The sequence below is a fragment of the Canis aureus genome, chromosome 28 (assembly GCF_053574225.1).
Source record: "Canis aureus isolate CA01 chromosome 28, VMU_Caureus_v.1.0, whole genome shotgun sequence".
NCBI classification, from domain to species: domain Eukaryota; kingdom Metazoa; phylum Chordata; class Mammalia; order Carnivora; family Canidae; genus Canis; species Canis aureus.
The window spans coordinates 13,992,984-14,011,409 of record NC_135638.1 but is presented as its reverse complement, the minus strand read 5'-3'; the positions used below and the strand labels follow the sequence as shown (position 1 = coordinate 14,011,409).

Sequence of the window (18,426 nt, the reverse complement as noted above, 5' to 3'; positions counted from 1 at the left end):
AAGAATAATTAAATTAAATATTTTGAGGGAAAAAATCATACATGTCAAGAGAGCAAGAATGCAGCATAAATGTTTTAAGGGCTCTCTCTGATGGAGTATATGGCTATGGGTGGAATTTATAGTCAAACAGGGATGGGGGCATCAGGTGAAATGTGGCAGGCCAAGAGATGAGGCTCTTTAGTCCTAAAGAAGATTTATGGTTCATAAGCCCAAGAGACAATTCAGTGTCTAAAGAGAAAGCTCATTTTTTGCATATATAAAGTTGTCAAAAAAAAATCCAGAAAACGCTTTTTTTTTGCTGTTCAGAAACCAAAAGTAGTAAGTAAGTGCATACCCTAATAGAAGTGAGGGCAGAGAATCAGGCAAAAGGGAGGCCTGGGGGCCTACACACTCTAGTAACACTCAGTCATTTTGGGGGAGACCAGAAGGAAACATAGCTGGGCTCTCTCTGCTGTGTAGAAAACAAACAGAACAAAGAAATTTAAATTAAATGATGGTAGCTTGTCAGTTTAAAGCCTACATAAAAGGCAATTAGAAGGAATGAGTATCAGGGGCCCCTGGCTGGCTCAGTTGATAGAACACCCAACTTTTAATCTCACGGTTGTGAGTTTGAGCCCCATGTTTTTAAGTAGAGATATCTTAAAAATCTTAGAAAGAAAAAAAAAAAAAGGTATGACGTCAGACAGCCAGAAATTAGACTTTAACCTCTTCTTTAGTTTTACAATATTTTTACTGCAAAAGCACATAGTAAACATTTTAATTACAGATCCCTATCACAATCCTTTAGTTGCAGTTCCCAAATCCTAAGTCTCTGAAAACTGAAAGAAGAAGAAATTTTTTTTTTAAGCAAAATGGAAAATCTTCAAGCACATAGATTGTTTGGAATAGCTGACTAGCCTGCTAGGCTAATCGTGTGCTCAAAGACCACAGACGAGCTGGAACTATGGAGACAGAGAATTTTAGATGTAGGTGGGTACTCTACATAGTGCTTGGAAAACCTGGCCTGAACTAACATGAAGTTATTTTTGTTCTTGTTTTCCTATTTCATACAATTACTCTTTTCTGCTGTAGAAATAATGTGTTTGATGATGAGCTGCTTCTTGGCTCTCTTTTTCAGATATATTCTCTTGCCTATGAATGAAGAAACAGCCCTTTGAGATACTTCTTAACATTTTCTTTTCCTGAGCCTCAGTTTTGGCTTAAGCAGATATTTTCATTATCCTGGAACTGTGCCTCAGGATAGGATAGGAATGACCAAGTGCCTAGGTGGAAAGGAGCAAAGAAGCACAAGGAATAACTTGCCATTTTCTTGATCTTTTCCCACTTGCCTTCTTTTATGATTCTATTTCTTTAGTCTTCAGAGTTCACTTGAGAACTCCCAAGTGAGAAAAAGAATTCTTTCCCATCCAGAACTTTTTCCTATCCAGAAATAGTAAATCATTTTATGTATCTATTATTAATATAACTTCCGTGTCTCTTGCCACATGGGCTCCCTGCCCATGCTTTCTAGGACTCTTCCTTTCTGTACCTGGGAATTGTAACCTGCCTGAGCCTTGAAGTGTTCTTTCTTACATGATCTTCCTTGTGAGTGTTCTAGCACTGAATATGTTATGATATTAAAGTAATAGAATATATTACATAACATGAATATGAATGGATTTGTACATGATATATTGAATAAGATCATGCAAATAACACATGTAACAAGTTTCTTGGTGTTCTATTAAGACTCTGTAACTATGTGTCATCATCATTATGATAACAATGATGGTGGTAGTTATTATTGTTTTAATATCCAGAATCCCTAGGCAGCCTTTTTCTTGTTCCACATTCATTTCCCTGGGCTCTCCTCATGCTTTCTGATGCTTGTTGCTTGGGCCAAAGCAAAAGGGGCTCCCTCATTCTCTTGGAACCTCATGAAGCAGGGTGATTTCCAACATCTCTAAGTCTTACTATAGATTGCATCCTCATCCAGGTAAGTGACACACCATCTCCCTAGAACTGACAGTTTTGTAGAGCACGCACTTAGAGGTAGAAAAGCCCCTCAGACTTATCCCAGAAAGAGGTCATGTTTCTTCTTCATAGATTAGCACTATTACTACCTCTTTTCCCTCTCTTCCAAGAAAACCCACATTTCCCATCCCACAAAAGAAAAATAAATCTTATCTCTGAGAACACCTCCACATGTTCCAAATTTGGCTGTCTTCTTGACTCTCCCAAAAGCAAATTTAAAAAAATTATACCTTTATTCTCCCAGGAAAACTTATCTAACATGTATTATTTAGCCTTTAATCTCTATGAAGTCTTCATATATTTTATTTTATCATACTAATAACTAATGTTTATTGCAGGCAAATTAGAGAATATATGTGAATTAATGTAAATTAAAAAAGGAAGTAAAATTATGTATAGTTTTGACATCTAGGATTTGCTCTGTTAGCATATAAATGTGACTTCCATATTTTCTCATGTAATCCAGTTTTTGGAATGAGATTATTGTGTACATACCATTTTGAATCTGAATTTTATTTTATTTTATTTTTTGAAAAGAGTTTATGTATTTACTGGACAGAGAGAGAGAGACAGCACAAGCAGGGGGAGTGGCAGAGGGAGAGGGAGTAGCAGGCTCCATCCCAGGACCGGGAGATCATTACCTGAGCCGAAGGCAGACGCTTAACTGACTGAGCCATCCATGTGCCCCTGAATCTGAATTTTAAAATTATAATTTAACATGTTTTGGAAATCTTCACTTGCTAATAATTAAAATCTGATGTAATCCCACATTGAGGTTCAATCTGGAAGGGAGGGGAGACACCCTACTGTTGGATTTAGTAGCATCCATGTGGAATTCAGAAATAAATGTCACTATAGCAGAGAGGACATTACATCTCTTTTAGCTCCTTGGCCTTGTTGTTGTTGTTTTCAGAGCTTTTGTTTATTTGAGAGAGAGAGAGAGAATACAAACAGGAGAGGAGGAAGCAGACTCCCTGCTGAGCAGGGTGCTCAATGCGGGACTCCATCCCCGGATCCAAGATCATGACCCTAGGCAAAGGCAGACACTCAACTGATTGAGCCATCCAGGAACCCCCTGCCTTGTTTTTCTTCGTCATTCTTTTTTTTTTTTTTTTTCATTTTTTTTCCATTCTTCGTCATTTTTATCTCCATTTGACCATTTTTGTGTGTTGTCACTGGGTTGTCCATCCTTCCCACCAGAAAATAAGTTTTGTGAGAGCTGAGATTTTGTTTCATTATTGTTATAGCCCTGGCAGTAGAACTAAATCTGGTACAAAACCAGCACTCAACCTAAATTTATTGAATTAATTAATGAAAAATTCACACTGCAATTTGAGATCGTCTACTTTGTTCGTTTATTTGGTGTCTTATTCATTGTATAACGTTCTCCACTAGGATGTAAGCACAACACCTGACATGTGGTAGGTCCTCAACAGATAGTTTTTGATGAATGAATGAGTGAATAAGTAAACTTGTATCTTCACTTGATGTGATAATAACCAAGTCAATTGGTTACAATTGGTGTCAGAAATAGTGTTACAAAATGTCCATATTCTCTCCAACATTTCCCAGCATCCCTTGCAGAGAGGTTGTAGCCACATGACAAGTTCTGGCCAGTGGATTATGAGTAGAAATAACCTGTGTTATACTCTGGAGATGAGGCAATTAATGAACTAAGGTGCTTCTTACATCTCTTTCTTTCCCAAGCTCAGGATCTTAGAGGCCGGATGTTTTAACTGACATAGCTTAGGGTGGAAGAAAGACATCCAGGCCACATTAGATTTTAGGTAAGTGAGAAAAACAAAGCTTTTCTTTTGGGTTTAGTCAGATATTTTGGAGTTTGCCTTTTTAGGGCTTACTGCAACATAGCCAAGACTGTCCTGACCAGTATGCATATAAAACCAGATATAATACAGATACAATATAAAATTAGAAATGTGCTCTTGGCCATGGAATTGAACAATTTTAATTGACATAAACTAGGATGTAGCCTATAATTTTGAACTCATGGTTTTATTTGCTTGCTTGTTTTTATGATGCCCATCCCAAGTGCTTGGCTGAAAGCAAAGGATAGGAAGCCTGAAAATGTTCTGAATATAAATTAGATTTCTTTAGATGTGTCAGGGGTTTGAAATAAAATATTTTAGTTTAGTATACTATCTAGATTGTTTCCATTGTAAATTCTAATTTCACCTAACCCATAGGTGATTTATAATTTCTGAATAGGAACAGTTCCCTTAGAGCTATAGTAAGAAACAAATTCCTGTACTCTTGGGATATCATATTTTCAGGCTGACAGCTGCAAAGGTGGCAAATATGAGTTAGAGAGTGCTATTGGCTTGCAGGATTTACCTACTGCAGAGAGGTTCTTTCAAACTTTCTCAGTTCCTGGTTAGAGTCAACTCAGTAATTTATTCATGGGCCCTAGGCCAAAAAATATATAATAATATATATAATATATAATAACATCTCAGCTTATTAAGTACTCAGGCCCAGATAAATGACTGGTAGTAAAATTTGTGCCTGAGCACATGTTGTCACGTTTCCCTCAAAAATTTAAAGCCTCCTGCAGGGCCCATCTGATTCACTGCACTGACTTAGGGCAACTCAGCCCACATAGTTAGGGACTCTATTTCTTTGATTTAATATTTGTGAGGATTTGAGGAACCCTATCTTTTGATGAACTCATAGCTTTTTTTGAGCTTTTGTTTTTTGTCGGGAAATCTGAATATCTACTAACAACATATCAAAATGTAGTAACTTGAGCTTCAAGTGAAATTGGAGCATTTGTTGAATTTGTTGAAATTGTGGCATTGTTCTGTATATTTCACCTTTCACCGAAGGAAGTCACCAGAGTAGATGACAATAGGCCAGGTCACTAGACAAGAGAATGAAGTGGGTGAGCTAGGCCTGGTGCTTCCAACCTCTGTTCTCTTGGTATCCAGGAGTCCATATTCTTGTGCATTTCCTGTGACGTCTCTGGATAATCCTTCACAGCTTCTTTGATCAGCTGATCCTTGCATTGGAGCTTTTAATTGTTGACATTCTTCAAGTCCTGGTCTTAGATTTCAATGATAGTTTATGAGCAGATGGCTTGCCAAGCTTTTAATTTGTTCCTTTATACTGTGTTTCCCTTTTAAAATCACTCTTTCAGGATCCCTGGGTGGCTCAGCGGTTTAGCACCTGCCTTTGGCCCAGGGCGCTATCCTGGAGTCCCGGGATCGAGTCCTGTGTCTGGCTCCCGGCATAGAGCCTGCTTCTCCCTCTGCCTGTGTCTCTGCCTCTTTCTCTCTCTCTGTGTCTATCATGAACAAATAAATAAATAAACCTTTAAAAAATAAAAAAATAAAATCACTCTTTACTCTTTAGTAAAAGAAAGTCAACCTTGACAACCATGTGTAGAGATCTTGGGGAGACAGAAAGGGAGGGTAGTCAAGGGGTGCCTTCTCAACCTTCCCTCCCTCAGGTTCTGTAGAGGGAAGCTAGATCCTGTGAAGGGAATGCCGGTGTTGTAGGTCCAGGTGGTGAGGAGCAGTGTCTCTGGGGAGACAACTCCAGAGGAACTCGAGAGGCAAAGAAAGCTTCCACTTTTCACAGTATGCTAGATCAGGGGTTCTTCACTCTGGATGCACTCTGGGGAGATTGTTTTTTAAAATGCCAAAGTCCCACCCTGACCAATAAAATCAGATTTAGGAAGAGAGGTTTAGGTATAATTTTATTTTTATTTATTTATTTTTTTAAATTTTTTTTTTATTTATTATTTATGATAGTCACACAGAGAGAGAGAGAGAGAGAGAGAGAGAGAGAGAGAGAGGCAAAGACATAGGCAGAGGGAGAAGCAGGCTCCATGCACCGGGAGCCCGACGTGGGATTCGATCCCGGGTCTCCAGGATCGCGCCCTGGGCCAAAGGCAGGCGCCAAACCGCTGCGCCACCCAGGGATCCCTAGGTATAATTTTAAAAGGCTCCTGAGGGAATTCCAGTGATGAGTCAGGGTTGAGAACTACTTTGCTAGAGGAAGCTGACCTTGAGAAACAAGTGGACATGAAGGTGGGGAAGATTGATTTTGAACCTCTCCTGGGCTACCAGCAGGTTCAGGGGAGAAGGTTCTGGATCTTCAGGCAGACATCTTGTCACATGAAGCTTAGGAATAAACCCAACATGGAAGACTGTGGAACCGAGATACGGAAAAGTGTCAAATCTTGATAATGTCATTTGAGATATTCCTGAAGCTAGCAACGTGTCTAAGAATTTCAGTTGTATCCGTTCCTTCTCTCTTACTTTTGCAAGTATAGCTTGGATTTACTGCCTTTGTAAATGGAGACAGCAGAGGGCTGCTTGCATGGCTTTGACTCCCTATTTCCCCCTTCTTCATTAAAGCCTTCAACTGGAGACATTCCTATTTTATGCCTTATTTAAAGGACTTTGTTTTTGCTTATTGGTTCGCAGAGTCTACTCACTGTGTCCCAATATTTGTCCTTCCTTTCTTCCATGTAATAGCATTTCTAGTTGACCTGCCTAGAAAAATAAAGACAATTCTTAGTCTCCATTGCAGCTATGGCCAGAAGACTAAGTTTTGGCCAACAGGATCTAAGTGGACGGATAATGTGATAGCATCCAGATTCCTTAAAGACAGCAAGACATCCTTCCCCCATTTTGCTACCTGAAACATGGAGGTCACCATCTTTAACTTGAGGATGACACCATTCCTTAAGGAATGAGACAAACGGAGAGCTCAAATCCTGGCCATTCTAGGAAGCAGAGCCACCACATTGACTCTGGCCTGACACTTCCAGAGTTCATTTATATGAAAGAGAAATACCTTTCTCTCTTGTTAAGCCGATACTATTTTGGATTTTCTGTCACTCAAAGCTGAATCTAATCCCAGCTAATATGCCCTCTTAAGTTTCATCTTGATAGACGTGGACCATCACTTTGTGTCTTTGGGTACTGATGTCATCATTCAACATCTCTGCCCCCTCCAGCTCTCTGTCATCTGTTAATGAGATCAGTGTGCCATCTGTGCCGCCATCTGAGTCATTAATAAAAATAGGATCAGGAGAGGGCTAAGGACAGCAATCTCTAGCCTTCTGCAGAGAGCTCTCTCATTGGATGATCTATGCATCATCTGCATGTGGACACAGGTGTAGAGTGGTGCAGAGGGAAGCCAAGGAGTGTTGACCATAGATCCATGGATCTCAAGCTTTAGTGAGTCTCAGAACCCCCTAGAAGGCTTGTTAAAACCCAGACTTCTGGGCAGCCAGGGTGGCTCATCGGTTTAGCGCCGCCTTCAGCTCAGGGCGTGATCCCGGGGAACCTGGATCAAGTCCCACGTCGGGCTCTGTGCATGGAGCGAGCTTCTCCCTCTGCCTATGTCTCTACCCCCTGCCCCCCGTCTGTCTCTTGTGAATAAATAAATAAAATCTTAAAAAAAAACACACAAAAACCCAGACTTCAAGACCTCAGCCCTGGAGTTTCTGATTCAGTATGTCTAGGGCGAGGCTCAAGTAATTGGATTTCTAGTAAATGCCAGGTAATTCTGATACTGGTGGTTCAGCGACCACACTTTGAGACCCATGACTCCAGGGCTATGATTTTTAGTTGGAACGTGAACTACAAAAGAGCAAGAATATTTAGAAGTGGTTTGGCTATGGAAGGCAAGTCTTTTGAGGAGTTGCAGAGTATCAGGGAAGGTTGGATGCTGATAGGACCGGGACACTGCATTGTGACTTATAGGAAAGAGAACAGCAAGGTTGGGCACAGATGAAGGTAGACTGGTCCCTGTACTTTGAGGAGGCTGTGGGAGTGAGCTCTTGTCCAATGGCTTCTCTTTTTCTCAGGGAAGATCTGCAAGAGCATTAACTGATGTGAGGGACAGTAGTAGCTATATGAGGAGAAATGAAATAGTTTTAGTCCACGCAATGTTCCAGGGGAGTGTAATACCCACTAGATGTAATCAATAGGTGTGATACATGCTAGGGAAAGATAGGAAGACTCAAGCAGTCCTTGAGTAACTCTTTAAGGAGTTAATTGACTAATGTTCATATTTGTACATCACTATGAACATCTAGATATTCATCTTTCAGCACTTCCAGGGAGGGTATGGCACGATATCCATCAAGATGTCTGCAGGCCCAGCAAAGTGCTTGGTGAATGTTCAGTTCACAGTAGACGGGCATGTGAAATTCAGTTTGTAGTTTAGATTGTCCCCCTGGAATAAATGGCAGTTTGTTAGCTTGTCCATGGGTATATTTTTTGTTATTGCGTGATTATCTTAGGAGAAATAATGCTTGATACATTGTTGGAGTATCACACCTTAAAAAAACAAACAAACAAACAAACACTACAAGTGTACAACCACCAGATCCTGAAACACAGTGTGGAAACTTCATTCTTTCCAAAGTAGTCACAAGAAATCCCAACAGGTGCTGCCACATATATGCACATTTCAGCACATAGGAATATCCGGAGTCCTGGTTCGGCAGCCTTCTCTTTGGGCGTATGAAAAAGAGGGGAATAAATCTGGGGGCATTTGCAATGGCTTCCTGCCCCACCACAGAGGTAGGGATTGGCCTACGATCACTATTGGTTCTGAGAGGAAGAAATTAAAAACCCAGTAGAAGAGCAGAGGACAACTCTGTCACTAGCAGAACGGGTCCCCAGAGAATGAGGGAGTGTCCAGCTGTCCCCATGCGCTTGGGACTAAGGAGGTACCAGGGATGTGGGACTTGCGGTGCTAAGCCTCTGATAGTCTAGGGCAAAGCAAGACAAGTTGATCACCCAAGCAGGGGCTAACCCTTGTGGGGGCAAAGCCCAAATAACAGTGAGCACAGCCAGAGTGCCCTTTTGATTGATGGGAGGAGAGAAGGCTGGCTTTGAGGGTGTGTGGCCTTAGTGTGGTGAAGTCACAGGCAGCCCTGCACTCTACTCTGAAGAGCCCTGTGCTGGGGCTAATGCTCTGCCCTCCTCACTTGAAATTCTTTTTTTTTTTTTTTATTGTATTTATTCATGAGAGACACATAAAGAGAGACAGAGACATAGACTGAGGGAGAAGCAGGATCTCTGCAGGAAACCCAATCTCATACTCAATCCCAGGACCCTAGGGTCATGACCTGAGCTGAAGGCAGAGGCTCAACCACTGAGCCACCCAGTTGCCCTCTCAGTTGGAAGTTTTAATCACTTTCACTTAAATCATTTTGAAGAAAGGGTCTTCATTTTCCTTTTGTACTAGGTCCCTCAAGATACATAGTCAGTCTGCAAGTTATATAGGAAGGGAGCTGGGGTTTGCTTTTCTTTTATGTGGCCTGATGAAGAGATGAAGACAGATTCTCTCATCCTCTCCCTCTCTCCCCTCATCCCTCACCCCTCACCGCCTCTCTTCCTCTTCTTCTCTTCCTTTCCTCTCTCCCACTCCTTTCTCTCTCCCACTCTTTTCTGTCTCCTCTCTCTGGTACAGTAAAACCTATGTGAGCTATTTCTTTATTTGTTAAGCTTTTAAAAGACCAACGGTGTCTTAGCACAAATGTTAGTGTCTAGAAAAATCGACTTGGCTCAAATGCAGCTTCCCTGCCCCCACCCGGATCTGTTTCTCCCGGCCAAGCAAAGAGAGTTGGAGAAGGAACAGATAAAGGATCTAGAAAAGTTGAAGAAAGTGTGGCAGAGGGGTGCTTGGGTGGCTCAGTGGTTGAGCATCTACCTTTGGCTCAGGTCCTGATCCCAGGACCCTGGGATCGAGTCCCATACAGGGATCCTCACAGGGAGCCTGCTTCTCCCTCTGCCTATGTCTCTGCTTCTCTCTCTGTGTGTGTGTCTTCCATGAATAAATAAATAAACTCTTAAAAAAAAAAACTTTAAGGAAAGTGGCAGAAATGACAGCTCAGGGACCTCCAGAGGGGAAGCAGCCCCACGGAGCTCGCTGGGCATCAAATGGAAAACCCTCGGGCAGGACGCAAGGGGTGCTCGCTGTAAATTGAGATTTATAACCGAGGTGATAAGAGCAGGCACTTAGCGGAAGGGAGGGAGAGTTAAAGCTGCGGAGGGTGGGTGCGCGCGGCCGGAGGAGGGTCCCCCGAGGAATTTCTCCCATGGCAACTTCTATTCTTGCCCAGTTATTTCACTCCCCTTCTTGAATGTTCACATCCAGCGGTTCCAGCGACAGGGTGTTTTACTGTGGTGTTTCCGTGGGCTTTGGTCGTTTTTAGAGACGGGCCGCAGGGAGGGCAGGGAGGGCAGGGAGCGCTGGCTGGGCGGGCGGAGGTCGGAGCGGAGATGGGAGTCTGGGCCTGTGCCGAGCTGCTTGGTGCTCGCGCCGCGGAGGTGACCTTCCAGGAGCGGCCGAGCTCCGCCGGGTTCTCCCCGGGCCGCGCCTCCTCGCGGGGCTGCGGGGCTGCGGGGCTGCGGGGCTGCGGGGATGCGGGGCTGCGGGGATGCGGGGACGCGGGGGTTGGGGATGCGGGGACGCGGGGTGGCAGGGATGCGGGGACGCGGGGCTGCGGGGATGCGGGGACGCGGGGCGGCAGGGATGCGGGGCTGAGGGGACGCGGGGGTTGGGGATGCGGGGACGCGGGGTGGCAGGGATGCGGGGACGCGGGGCTGCGGGGATGCGGGAGTTGGGGATGCGGGGGTTGGGGATGCGGGGACGCGGGGCGGCAGGGATGCGGGGACGCGGGGCGGCAGGGATGCGGGGCTGAGGGGACGCGGGGGTTGGGGATGCGGGGACGCGGGGTGGCAGGGATGCTGGGACGCGGGGCTGCGGGGCTGCGGGGACGCGGGGTGGCAGGGATGCGGGGACGCGGCGCGGCAGGGATGCGGGGACATGGGGCGGCAGGGATGCGGGGACGCGGGGCTGAGGGGACTCGGGGGTTGGGGATGCGGGGTGGAGGGATGCGGGGACGCGGGGTGGCGGGGCTGCGGGGCTGCGGGGCTGCGGGGACGCGGGGGTTGGGGATGTGGGGTGGAGGGATGCGGGCTGGAGGGATGCGGGACGCAGGGCGGCAGGGATGCGGGGACGCGGGGGCGCGGGGCGGCGGAGATGCAGGGACGCGGGGCTACTCGCGGGGGTGGGGGCACCTCCGGGTAGGTGCCGCCGGGAGGGCCGCGAACCGCCCGGCTCTTGGAGGCTCTTTGAGATTTCCGCAGTCTCTGTCTTCCGCTCTTTTACCGAGAGCTGCCAGAGCCCTGAAGGACTAGGCCCCGGGACGGGAGTTGCATGGGGCCCCCCCGCCCCCCGCCAGGGCTGGGAGGATGCTCAGGGCTCTGGCGCCTGCAGGTAATAGGGTTAAGAAAGGCCCGTGGAGGTCCAGGCTGAGCGCTCTGAACTTACTGGGGCTGCGGGGGTGGGGGTGGGGGGGTGGGGGATACTGTAAGTACAAAGCATGATCTGGCTGGAAAAGAATAATTTTTAAAGCTTAGAGAATTTGGCAACCTGCGTGTGTTTGCGTCCCGAGTTATATTTACGTGATGAATGACTTGCAGGCAATGAGGCAGAAAGGCAAGACAGGAGTTTCCCAGGGGCTGCCAATCCGTCCAAAGCAGGGACATCAAACTCAGGTGCCCTCCTGCTCTCTTGCTAAAACGTCCTCACATAGTAAAAGTTGCGCCCCCTTTGAGCTCTGCTTTAACAACACGAGCATTCAGAACAGGATCGCTGATACATGATTTTAAAATTATTGCGAATATCTAGACAGTTACAGAGGTCACTTTTCTGAAGTACTAGGCATTTAAACATTTCGTTGGGGTGGTTGTGAAGTCAACTCAGGTCTGCTTTAGGAAACAGACCCTGTTTGTGTGTTAAGGCAAACGTTTCCCAAGCAAGGTAAATATTTAAAATAGTTATGGAAACGATGACAATGTCAACATTTTATGAAGGGCAGAGTTAATTGAAATTATTGTTGGATGGTGAATATTTAATTTCGAAAGATGTGCATCTATCATTACTGTTCCCTTTTAGAACATCTTAAACCTTAATTAAAATCTATTTTTAGGTTTTTACCGAATAGTCCACTAGAGGGCAGCATTTGATAAGGGTTTAATAGAAATATACATTGTAATTTACAGATATTGCAGAAGTTTAATTTGTTTTATTAACAATGATAACAGTAGAAAGTACCATCTTGCCTCCATCAGCACAAATGAAGTAAAGAAGCCACGCATGCTTGGTTAAATAGTTCTTAAAGCAGCAGATCCTAAGTTGGATAGGGTGTGTGTTTTACAGTTTTCAAGTTGAAAAAAGCAATCAAAGGAACTAAAAACAATTTAGGTAGTACTTTACAAGCCCTGGATTGATCCCATTGGCTTGCTAAAAAGGAGTTTGGTTGTTTTAACTCAATCTCCAACACACTATTTACCCTCCCTGGGAAACCATCCAAATTTGGCTGCATTCCATATGCTAGAAAAAGCTCAGAGTCAGAGCCAACTGTGGGTTTGACTGTGGTGGCGGAACAGCACCAGGAGAGGTTTCGGGCTGTTTTCCAGGGGCTAGAAACTTTGCAGCCACACCCGTTGGGCGGTAATGATTAGGAGGCGGCTGGGAGGTATGCCTGGCGCAGAGACGTTAGTCAATAAATGTTGGTTTTTCTTCTTCTCACTCCAATTGTTTCCTGACTTGTGATGTTGCTTAACTTCTGTTTGCTGTATTTATGATTTTTAAAAAATTAAACACATGCACATGGTAAACAAATAGTATAAGATGATACATGATTGAAAACATCTTCCTGACCCCACATGCCAGACCTCTCCAGAGGTAACCACTAGTCATGACTTTTTGTATATCACTTAGAAAATTTCAATGCAAAAACTTGCCTATATAAGCATATGTATATACTGTACACATTTTTATACAAATAGGACCATATTCTATCAATGTTAGTCTATATATCACTTTTTAAAATTCAGCAATGCATCTTAGAAGTCTCCTTATGCTGTGGCTTAGCTTTTTCAATTTTATTTCTCAATGACTAGAACTCCCCCCCCCCCCCACCCTTTTGTCTCTCAGCATCAGAGAGAGTACTATCAACAGTTTAAGTGTTTACTTACCATTCTGGGATTGATTGGCTGAAATGTCAGTCTGCCCCTAATGAGATAAGAAAGAAGAATTGTAGTCACATTGAGGAATTTGTTTTGTTCATTTCCAAAAATAAGTTAAAAAAAAAAACTCCTTCCCCCTAGAACTAGAAAAGGTACATTGGATAATCTTTAGTATTTTTCTTAGCTTCTAACACTTGAAATTGACTGCAAAACCTTGCATTATTTTGGTCTGTGGGTTGTCCCAGCTCCTTTCTTTTCTTTTATTTGTCAGTTTGGCAGGTGTTCATAATCTCATTACTGTGACTGGGTGATGACAGGGTATGAAGGGGTCCTCAGGAGCCAAAGACAGCATTCATATGGGTTTAGTGGTTCCACGCAATGTTAACACTGATGATGGGCCTCCATTTTTTTCCCCCATGAGTCTCTATCAGAAGGACCTGTGCCTCTTGTCCCTCATTTTAAGGATCATGTATTGGGATAGATGAAATCACAAATAAAAATCTTAGTACTTTTTGGATGTATATCCTTTGTTTAGCTTTTAGCCTTGATTTGAGAACCCTCCCTTTTTTTTTGTTTCCAAAAGATCTGTGTATTTTATCATTTAGAAATAATCATACCTAGAGACTTGATTGTGGCATAACCTCTTAATTTTTAAAAAATATTTTATTTATTTGACAGAGAGATAGAGAGAGCCAGAGAACACAGTGGGGCAGGGATGGCAGAGGGAGAGGGAGAAGCATGCTCCCAGCTGACCGGGGAGCCTGATTAGGACTTGATCGCAGGACTCCAGGCACATGACCTGAGCTGAAGGCAGACACTTAACCAACTGAACCACCCAAGCGGCCCTTAATATTTTTCAAGTCCTTGCATAGTTTTAACAGTGAGTCACAGCTATTTCCTACTGATTGTAGGCTAAGTCTCTAAGGCTGTAATAGGATCACAATGAATCTGAAATGTCCCTTTCCTTCCAAGGACCCATGTATCAGCAAAATGGACTGTGTTTGCTCTCAACTCTTCTTGTTTCTGGTCCTTTTCTTCCTTGTTTGTTCTCAGAAGTTCTACCGGTTCCTTAAGGCACAGCTTCAATGTTACTGTTTGCATTCAAGCCAGTAGACTTTGAGGTACTCCACATACAGAGATGTGTTCATGGCTCTGGAGAGACAACATGGATAAGGCTTGGTTTCTTCTTGCAGCAGCTCTGTAGGTGATGGGGACCACAGCCATGTGGGCAGTGCTGCAAGGGGGACCTCCAGGGTGCTGCGGGAGAACGTGGAGGGAATGGCAGGTTTGTACTGGGGATGAATTTGTGTCTTCTTGTGGGGGGGGGGGTTGGTTTTTCAAGAGTTAGAAGCTCTTGATTGACCAATTGTTTGTCAGTAGAAGGCTATTCTAGGTTTGAACAAAGGCTATAGGTATTTTCTAATGATGGCAAATGGGAGAATGATAAATAGGCTTTGTCTACAGGGTGGGTGCTATGGAAGAGGTTGGACGCAGACGTATCTAGGTTCCAAAGAGCCCTAATTGTCATGCTCTAGACTTGGGAATGGAAAGCCAGGGAAGAATTCCATGCGGGGGGTGATTGGATGGTTGATGATTGTGTAAGTTAAACCAGGGAACGTGAAGTGTCCAGGCGAGGAGACAGGAGGAAATTGTGTGGGTTTTGTTCATACTGAGTTGAGGGTGCATCAGAGACCTCTCTCTCCCGGGTGATTTCTGATAAGATTTTGGGAGCTCAGAGGAATCAAGAATAGAGATTTTGTGAGTGAAAGATTAATAAAAATATTTTCCCCTTCTTTATAAAAAATAAAATAACCTTGGGTTAACTTTTTGGCTCTTTGCCTGGGAACCTGACAGAGGTGAATGCTGGCTACGTTATTTATTAGGCAACACTGCTTACTGTAAGAATGACCTGTGGTTGCCGAGCTGAGTATGGACCATAGAAGAATATCCGTGCCTGGTGAGAAGGCACAGCTTTGGGCTTCCTGAGCATGGTGGGTACTAGCTGGGCTTTCCCCTCACTGGGACCTGGAAGCTGTGGTTCTGGGACTGTTCCAATAGAAATAGTTCTTGAGGGATGGGGCTTCTAAGCTGGGGAGGCTTCTGCACCCACTCACAGAGACCATGTTCTCAGCCTCTCATCTCTGACCTGTGACATATACCCTGGAAACCAGTGCCTAGTTGACTGGGGACAACCCTACAGCTGCACTGCTTCCTCTGCATTACAGTGAAGCCAGTGCTAGGTGAGGTTCCTGGGTTCTGTAAGTCCTCTATGAGACGGGACTACAAAGAGTGGACATTGTGAGAAGTTGATACTGAATTTATTGGCAAAAAGCCAATTTCTTCTCTTCCTGCCCATAAAAGAGAATGTTCTGGCTTTGTGTGATCAACTTCTTTCACCGAACCCCGATAGTGAGCAAAGTGTATGTCCTTAGCATCAAACACAGTCAGTGCTGCTCACACAGCAGATGCTCAAAAACTGTCGAGAAACTGATATCAAGAAATACTTATTGTGGTGCCTGGTGGCTCAGTCAGTTAAGCGTCTGCCTTTGGCTCAGGTCATGATTCCACGGTCCTGGGATTAAGCCCTGCCTAGGGGTTTCTGCTTCTTCCTCTTCCTCTGCTCCTTCCCTGCTTGTGCTCCCTCCCTCTCTCAAATAAACAAATAAATAAAGTCTTTTAAAAAATAACTATTTATTGACTACCTTCCCTATTTCAAATACTCTTGTTAGTTGTCAAAATACAAATATGTGTCAAAATATCTCACGGACTTCATAGTTTATTAGAAAACACTTAGGAAAAATTTTGTCACAGTGTGTGGAAAGGAGAATGGTGAATAAGTGACTTACAAGGCTGTTGTCATCTTAGAGCAGCAAAAGGGAACCCTCAGGACTCATTTAAAAAAAATTTTTTTTGAGAGGAGATGCAGAAGGAGAGAGAGAATCTCAACAGGCTCCACACTCAGTGTGGAGCCAGACATGGGTTTGATTTCAGGACCCTGAGATCATGACCTGAGCCCAAATCAAGAATCAGACGCTTAACTGACTGAGTCACCCAGGTGCTCCAGGACTCATTTTAAAGTATTTCTTTGTAACTTGTTTTTAAGGTTATATTTAAATTCTCGAATTTTCCTATCTCTTTCTACCAATTTAATCGCTAAATATCATCATCCTCTTCATTATCATTATTGTCACAGTTAGCACTTAGTAAGCACATAGTATATTTGCCAGGAATTGTGCTAAATGCTTTATGTGGATTATCTAACTGAATCCTCATAACAGCTTCATTAGGTAATTACTGAAAGTATCTGCATTTTGCAGATGAGAAAACTAAGTTGGTGGAACCAGGATTCAAACCTGAAGTCTGACTCTGGAGTCCACCTTCTTAATGACTCCGCCATTCTGCTTCTTGCCGCTATCACCTCAGTGATACTTAGGGGAAATATGCTCTAGGCATTTATCTACTTGGGTCATAAAAAGGACAAAAATACATCTGCGTAGGTCTAGAAGTAAAGGAGAGTGATTTATTCTTCAAATGGATTACAGTGGATTTAGGACTGTAGTAAAAATGTCTAGTTCTTTTTTAAATTAAAAAAAGGATTTTATTTATTTATTTGAGAAAGGGAGAGTGCGAAAGGGGGAGGGGTGGCGGTGGGGAGGAGTGGAGAGAAGCTGACTCTACTGGGCAGGGAGCCCAATGCTGGGCTTGATCCCAGGCCCTGGGCTCATGACATGAACCTAAGGCAGACGCTTAACCAACTGAACCACTCAAGCACCCCAAAGATGTGTGTAGTTCTTATTTACAAATCTGCTAAGTGAGAAATCACTTAATGTTCTGTGTGAGACTTTAAAAGGACACATGAAGCTAAAAAAAAAAAAAAGGACTTTTAAAATTGGCAAGGACCTGGATAGACATTTTCCAAAGAAGATATATAAATGACTAACAGGTAAATGTAAAGATGTTTAACATCACTAATTATTAGGGAAATGTAAATTAAACCACAGTGAGAAATCATCTCATACCTGTCAGGATGGCAGATAAGAGATAAGAGATAACAAGGGATGGTAAGGACATGTAGAAGGGGGAACCCTTGTTCACTGTTGGTAGGAGTGTAAATTGGTATAGCCACTATAGGAAACAATATGGAGTTCCTTAAAAAATTAAAAATAGGACTGCCATATGATTCAGTAATTCCACTTCTAAGTATTTATCCAAAGGAAATGAAATCACTATCTTGAAGAGATATTTGTATTCCCACATTTATTGCAGCATTATTCACGATAGCCAAGATATGGAAATAATCTAAGTTGTTTTTTAAAAAGGTCAAATTCATAGTAACAGAGTATATTGGTGGTTACCAGGGGCAGGTAGGTAGGGGAAATAGGGAGAAAAGATTATATTATATACTTGAAATTTGCTAAGTGAGTAGATCTTCAGTATTCTGACCACACACACACACACACGGTAAAAACACACATGAACAAACAAAATGTTGGATCTCAAGTTACAAATTAATGCCAAATAGTATATTTTAGTTAAAGCTCAAGCTATAGGACTTTTGGGTTTTACTTTACGTTAGATGTGGTTGTTTGGTTGTACTGTATCCTTATAGAAAACTCAGATAATTTTATTTTAAACTTTAATTATGCCTTGAAAATTTGTGTTAATACAGGTTTAACTGCAATAGAATGTTCTGCATGCTAATATTTGATTTTACCAAATACACAGAAGTGGAAAGACATTTAATCTGTCCAGTATTTCTTAGTAATACTTGGGAATGTAATGTATCTGGGAATGCCAGAGAAACTGTATTTCTCTCTTTCTCTCTCTCTCTCTCTCTTTTTTTTTTTGTAACTGACTTTCTTCCCCTCCTCCCTTCCCCCACTTTCACCCTCCCCTCGTTTACATAGGAGAAGGATGGTTTGGTCTCTCTTCTGTCCTGCCAGCCCACTTGTGAGCTGGTCTTCCATATTGCTTGGCGCTTCTGCTGGCCCTGCGCCCCCTTCCCAAACCCTTGCACAAGACTTCTGGGGAGAGGTGATGGGGAAGTCTGAGCTTCTCTTCACATTCCTTTCCCCAAATCTCTACACTACCACCAATACAAGGTTATGTATGTAAGTAGGGAGTTGACATGATCCATTGTCCAAGTGGGACACTTGAGAGTGAAGCAGGGACCGTTAGTAATTGCACCAGGGCATCAGACACTAAGTGGCAGTCCCAGGCAAGCTGAGATGCATGGTCACTTCAGCCTAGGAGATGTTTACTGAAGGTTTGTGGGCAACAGAAAGGAAACATAGAGCAAGCAGCAACTTAAAATTGACTATCACTCACTCACTCATCGCCTTCTTGAAAGTTCTTCAGAGTCCCTACCCTGGGGGATTCTTTCTGGAGC

At 43.5% G+C, this 18,426-nt stretch overlaps 2 protein-coding genes across 3 annotated transcripts in view; one reads left to right on the top strand and one right to left on the bottom strand.

The window, feature by feature from the left end:
- The window catches only part of LOC144300439 (uncharacterized), a 97,470-nt gene that overhangs the window by 32,067 nt on the left and 46,977 nt on the right, over positions 1-18,426 (top strand). The gene's annotated exons all lie outside the window — the stretch shown is intronic.
- Positions 8,016-18,426, bottom strand: part of ZNF704 (zinc finger protein 704) — a 253,690-nt gene continuing 243,279 nt past the window's right edge. The window contains exons 11-12 of one of the 2 annotated variants that reach the window (XM_077876458.1): positions 13,047-13,083; positions 8,016-8,223 (exon numbers count right to left, since the gene is read on the bottom strand). The gene's annotated coding sequence lies outside the window, so the exon portion shown is untranslated. The remainder of the gene's footprint in view (positions 8,224-13,046; positions 13,084-18,426) is intronic. The other variant, XM_077876457.1, reaches the window with a different exon arrangement.